We start from the raw sequence: 6,519 nt of genomic DNA on the forward strand, positions 1-6,519 counted from the left end.
GTGATGATGCAAATTTTAGAGAGGCACATTTTCCTATGATGATGTAAGCTTCATGCAAAAATTTCATGTTGAGTTTTAATGGAGGCTTGACTTGGCAATTGGATGTTCTAGTGAGGTCGGATGTGACTTGGATTTATCTTGTTGACAAAGAAGCTATAAGGAAATGATTGATGGGTTTTCCCCTTGTGGGTTTTTCCCTTGCGTCTGGCCTAATTTCTAGTGTTTCTTGTCTTTCGTGCATTGTATCTGTATAATTGCTTAATGACCTAATGATGAAGTAATTGCTTAATAGAAGAACATATATAAAATGTCACAAGTAATTGTCATGAAGAGAAATTCAATCTTTTAATTGAATCTCCAACAATTGGAACTCAGTGACATACTTTATGGCTCTGATAATTCCTCCAAGAAATCAAAGTTATGTAGCTCAACAATGCTTGGAAGGGCTTGGAAAATACAAACCTCCCACCATACTTTGGCACCCTGATGCATTGACAAATTTTTACAAGTCTATTTGTTGCCATCCCACGAAGTGGGAGGCTTGTGTCTCACTGGGTCATAACAAAATAGTGGGACGGATTTTTAGCTAGAGACAATTTGGGATATTTGCCAAAAGGTTCAATTGTCAATTGGATGGTAAATTCTTCTATGTTGTAGACAACATGGTGCAACCTTCAATTATGAAAATGAAGTAGTTATTGAAAACCATCGCATAACTCCAAGAAAAAATAAACACTATCCAATTAAGACACAATTAACTAGTTTCTAGCTTAACTACTGTCATGGAACTATTAATAGAGCAAAAACTCAAATGCAATTAAATGAGTATGAATTACCTGACATTCACCAATAAATTGAAGACATTCAATTTGACGATGGACATACAACTCCATGTTCCATCCTTCTCTAGCAATGAATTAAAGTACAATTGTTCAACTAATCGCTAATCTCAATGCAACAATCATACCTCCTAATGAGAGGAGAGCAAAGACACTCTTCCTTTTGAAAGTTAAATGTTATTGTGCAAATGTTGTCAAATTTTATCTACTTATATGCATTTAGATATAGTAGAATCCATAGAAAAAAAAATGAGCACCACGACTGTACTAAACAATCTAGAAATAGACAATGATGTAAATCTAATATAGAAATGGTCTTGTTTTAGATTTATTTTCTATATATTTGCTGCATTCACAAGGAAAACTTTTAACAATATAAAAAAATCATTCTTATTTAATAAACAGAATAAAATAAAAATTGTCCCTGTATACTTAGATGATATCTTTAATTTAAATATACATTACTTAAATTAATTTCATATGCTCTTTAAATACAGAAAATTTTAACTATAACGTATAATTTGACTAACATTTTTTATATTTCAATTTGAAAGTTAATATTTCAATTTAAATATACATTATTTAAATTGATTTCATATTCTCTTTAAATACAGAAAATTTTAACTATAACATATAATTTGATTAACAGTTTTATATTTGAATTTGAAAATTAATAAAATTATATGAATGGTTCACATACAAATAAACTAAAAGAAAATTAACATATAATTTGATTAACATTTTTCATATTTGAAATTGAAAGTTAATAAAATTACATGAAAGATTCAAATACAAATAAACTAAAAAAAATACAAATAAACTAAAAGGAAATTAACATTGAGATTCTTGATTTTATTAAAAATATATATATATATATATATATATATATATATATATAATTTAATTATATTATTGTAAGTAATTATAATTAAATGATTGTAAAAATAATAAGAAATAAAAATAATTATAACTGAATTGCGAATCTCCATTGGTAAGCTCTTGTAAATAGAAATGTTAGGATTAAAATGATTCTATTTCAAATCCCTTACCATATCTGCAAACCTTTACTATATCTGCAGAAGGGGTTATGTAGGAACCTAAGTTATAGTGTTAATGATTGGAATTGGAGTAACCTAGGTTATAATGTTAGTGGTTGGAATTCACTCAATTAAACTTTTTCTCATCAAAAAATAAAAAATAAACTTTTTATTACCAAAAATAAAAAAATAAAAAAATAAAAAATGGTTACATATTCCTGTGTACCAAACCAGAGAAGAAAGAAAAAAACAAAAGAGATGGGAAGGAGACAGACATTAGAGTGAAATGACAAAATGCAAAAGGAAATGAACAAGAAACATATCAGTGAAGAGATAGCCCTATAAAATAATATCTGGCCCGTTTTCCCAAGAAACAGAGCCTAGTAAATAGTCATTTTCAAGTAACATTGCCATTTGCATGTAATCTATTTCAGATTAGCCTTTTTATTGTAATGGATAAGTCAAATCTAATCAGTGTTCCATGGGGTCTAGTTTCCTCACTCCCCCGCGCTCCGGGGACTTGGGGACGAGTAGGAGACATTTCCCCACACTCCCAAAAACATGGCCTTGCTTATAGTTTATGATTTAATAGACCTAAAGTGGTACAAAGCTACTCATGTTCAGTATGGGGATAACGTCTTGTGCTGTCTTTTGGTTTCAACAAGCGTTATTTTAGAGGGTCAATATCATGGAAATTTGTTGGACCATATAGCACGTACATGAATTTTCCCTTTTAAAACTTCTCCTTTTTTTCTCAAGTGATGGCTGGATTACAGTGGGGAGATAACTAGAGTGACAGGCAAAGAATATGAGACATTCAGTTTGTGTTTTTAATTTGCATGACATTTGACATACAAACTATGGAAGCAGCACCTATGTCATGTGGGAAATAATTGGGTGGACTATAGACTAACATGCGTTTACTGCAAGCATGACAAAATACTATGGGCAACAAGAAATCTCAGGAATTGTCGTTATATATGAATTTATACAGTTACAAAATTTATACAGAGCACAATGGCTCAGCTTGAATTCTCAGGTCTGAAAATTATTTTCACCCCTGAAATACACTGCTAGTTTGAAGTTTGAACTGCATGGCATTGCTCTAATAAGGTAGACAAATTATACATGCCATCGTTGATCACCCAAGTTGGTTCGCAGATGGTCATCCTGCAGTCAATGTCATTTGATAGTAAACTGTCAAAAACTCTTTCATGTGATCTTCTCATCTCTCCTGGAACTAAAACTCTTCTTTCAACATATGGTGTACTGTCTATATTATATATAATATAACAAACTTTCTAGCTATTGGATCCAATACAGCTGGACAACCCATTGTAGTTGCCCCTTCTACTGCCAATGCAGTGTTCCTGATCTGTTCATTTACCTTTTCACAGAATTCAGTGGCTACCTTATCAAGCTGAAGCTCTCCCTCTGTCTAACCAAAATCTAAATTAGAATTTGACCAAGCTGAATTAGAATTTTAAATTTATTATTTTATATGATATTATAAATTTGGATAATGTCAAATAATATTCATATCAATGATCATGCTTTGCAGCTTTTCAATTCAAACCAAATTGTCATAGTGGACTCAATTAATAAATTATATTTTATATTTATAAATTTTTAAGACCCTGACGCTCCCCCGTTTCCTAAAAAATGGTACGGAGCTTTTGCATAGGCCGCTCCCGCGCCCCCTAGCTCCCTCGCCCCCTCGTCCCGGAACCTTGGTGGAACATTGAATCTAATGTTTAGAAAATAGTATGTATTTGTATTATTGATTTGGAAAATTTTGAATGGAAAAAGATAAACATTCCCCTGCACCTAGTGAAAATTTCAGGCCACAACACATAACCAACAAAATTTGTGAAAATATTACCCTATACATCTTACTGTTCTGAGAAAAGATTACGAGATACATCTTACTGTTCTTTAAAAACCTCCAGATACACATCCAGCAAATGGAAACAAAGCCCTGAAGCTATACAAACAACTTAATTTTATACAAACAACTTAATTTACATATTGTCTGCAGTGCAGCAAACGCAATGAGGAAACCTGCAGATTTTATATTTTGTCATTTGAAACAAAACCAAATAGCACATGGATATATTGAAGATTGCTCTGTTGCAAAAGCAGTGATCATACATGGTAATTTTTGATACTCAGTCATTGGATTTGTTCACAAAAAATACTTAGTTTTTAATAAGACAATACTCAGTCACTCGATTCGTTCACAAAAAACTACTTAGTTTTTGATAAGGCACTAATTAAGGCATTGTAGGTTTGGAATACAACTGTGTATTATATTTTGAAACTTACATTCAGAGTGCACACTCCACCTATGAAACTAGAAAAACACAAAAATATTGTCATGTTTCTTTAATCCATGACCATAGAAAAGTAAAACACAGTTTTATTCCAAAAATACTATGAACTACCAACACTAATTTGCTGTATTTAACCACTGTGGAATAACTTATCCATCCATGAAAAACGGACCCAAAGATAAAATTCCCTTAGCTTTACAGGATTAATGTACAGCCCATGAAAACGTTCTACACTATATAACACATTCTATCCAACCTGCATCAATCAAATCCCTTAGCTTTCATTTCCTTCATGAGATTGCGTGCTACTTGCTCTTGACCTGATTTGTGACACAGTCTAATTAAATGGCTATAGTTCGTCGAATCCAGTTTGCGATCCTTTCCACTGTGCTGAATCAGGAACGAATGTGCTTCATCAAAACCTCTGATTTGGACGAATCCATCAAGAATATGCGCGTAAGTATGATGCAAAGGCGTAAGCCCTTCTTCTTTCAATCTATCAAAAAGCTTAAGCGCACCTTCGATTCTCCCTAAATTACAGGCAGCACGAATCATTATATCATATGTAATTGCATCTTGTTTGCAGCCCACATTAACCATTCTCCAAAGAAATTCGACGGCCTCTTCAAATTGTTTCCTATTACAAAGTGCACTTAAAACAATATGAAAGCAAATGGGATCAGGAGGAGAGTCTTTCAACATATCAAAAACCTCATGTACCTTATCCATCTGGTTGTTCTGACAGTACACCTCGATAAGTGGGCGATAAGTCTGCATTCTCAGAACACAACCTCTACTCCCTATCTTTTTCAATACTACTAAGGCTAAATTGGCATGATTCTTTTGACAGAGAACCGCAATAAGCATTCAATAAGCATATCTTCTGGGATTATGCTCCAGCTTCTCAAGCATTTCCATAACTTCACTCAGCATATCCGGATCATCATGCCAGGCAGTGGCGAAAGAAAATGTTTTGTCAGAATAATTGCAATACACAGCTGATATCTCTAACAAAACCCTCTTCAGGGTTTCAAAGTCTTTAGAGCGGCCGAGAATATTGGCAAGCCTGTCATAGTTTGAAGTGGCGTGTTTGAACCCTGGTTGTAGTTTCGCCCATTGGAAAAACCTGAGAGCCAAACTTGGGGACATTATTTATCGAATACCGTATTTACTAGCTGTGGAGTTAACCGAACACGCAATTGGGTTAGGGCCTCTTCCATGTCTTCATCGCCCTTTTCAATGACTCGACATATTTGTCTTGCAGCATCCCCCGGCTCCCGTTTATTTTTTTCTGGGGTTTCGTCAGTGCTGCTCAATTCAGGCAAGGTGTCTTCTTCCTCTGTGTCTTCACTCAACGCCGCATCCGTTGTGTAAAATTTTTGGACCAAAATCAGTTCTGGAGAACGAGGAAAGCTCTTACCATTTTGGAAAGTTTTGAGGACCGTGACCTCCAAATTTTGGGGCCATTGAGGTGCAGCAGAGCTCCAATGTCGAGGGCGCAGCTGGATTGTGGACAATACTCTCCTGATAGAGGTCACTGTTGGACGGCGCAGACAACCCATGGCCTGCTCGAGAGTTTTCCTCGTCAGTACAAAAGAGGAATGACTCAAACGGAATTTGAAAAGAATAGGGTTCGGGGTTTTGTTATTGCTAGAGTTTAAATGAACTAGGTTTGTAAAGTAAGGGTTTAGCTACATCATTTGGAATGGGATGCTCATATGCATACAAAATATTTAGGCTCCAACGACATTGGAGCAGCATGGCTTCGTTTTTAAGTTTGTTCATTGTCAACTCAATTAGGGATAAAGCATTTCTATTTTATTAACAATTTGTTTTACCATTAATGTTATTGCTTTTGTTTGTGGTACATTATCACTAAGTGATTTTTGTTTCTTTGGGTAAAAATAATATAAGTTTATGTGTGAATATAATGTTTTTAAAAGATTTAAAATATATTTTAAAAAATGAATAATTTAGTTCTGATGATGGACTATAGTTATTGGTTGGAAAGGCCTTGGCCAAAAATTTCTCTTATGTGATTTCTACAGAAAGACTTTGCTTAATAGAATGAATAATGGTTTTAATTTTTAATATAAAATTAATATATAATATGTATATATTAAAAATAATATTAATTTATATTAATTTTGTATTTTTTATAATTATTTAAAGATTACATTTTTTTAAAGAAAAAATTCTATTTAGAACTATTTTTTTTATAATTTAAAATGGAGTAGTCTACCTAGGCGGAGGAATGGGCCGGTTTCCGTCACCATCCGAAAAAACCTCCGGCTCCGGCCGCCGGAAATT

The 6,519-nt window shown here is 33.5% G+C and overlaps 1 pseudogene; it reads right to left on the reverse strand.

Annotated features, from left to right (window-relative positions):
• Nucleotides 1–4,162: 4,162 nt before the first annotated feature.
• Nucleotides 4,163–5,845, reverse strand: LOC149259267 (pentatricopeptide repeat-containing protein At3g56030, mitochondrial-like; annotated as a pseudogene).
• Between the last annotated feature and the right edge of the window lie 674 nt (nt 5,846–6,519).

This window comes from Pinus tabuliformis, chromosome 6 (assembly GCF_031772625.1).
Source record: "Pinus tabuliformis cultivar Carrire ecotype Pingquan chromosome 6, CPIR1, whole genome shotgun sequence".
Lineage (NCBI taxonomy): Eukaryota > Viridiplantae > Streptophyta > Pinopsida > Pinales > Pinaceae > Pinus > Pinus tabuliformis.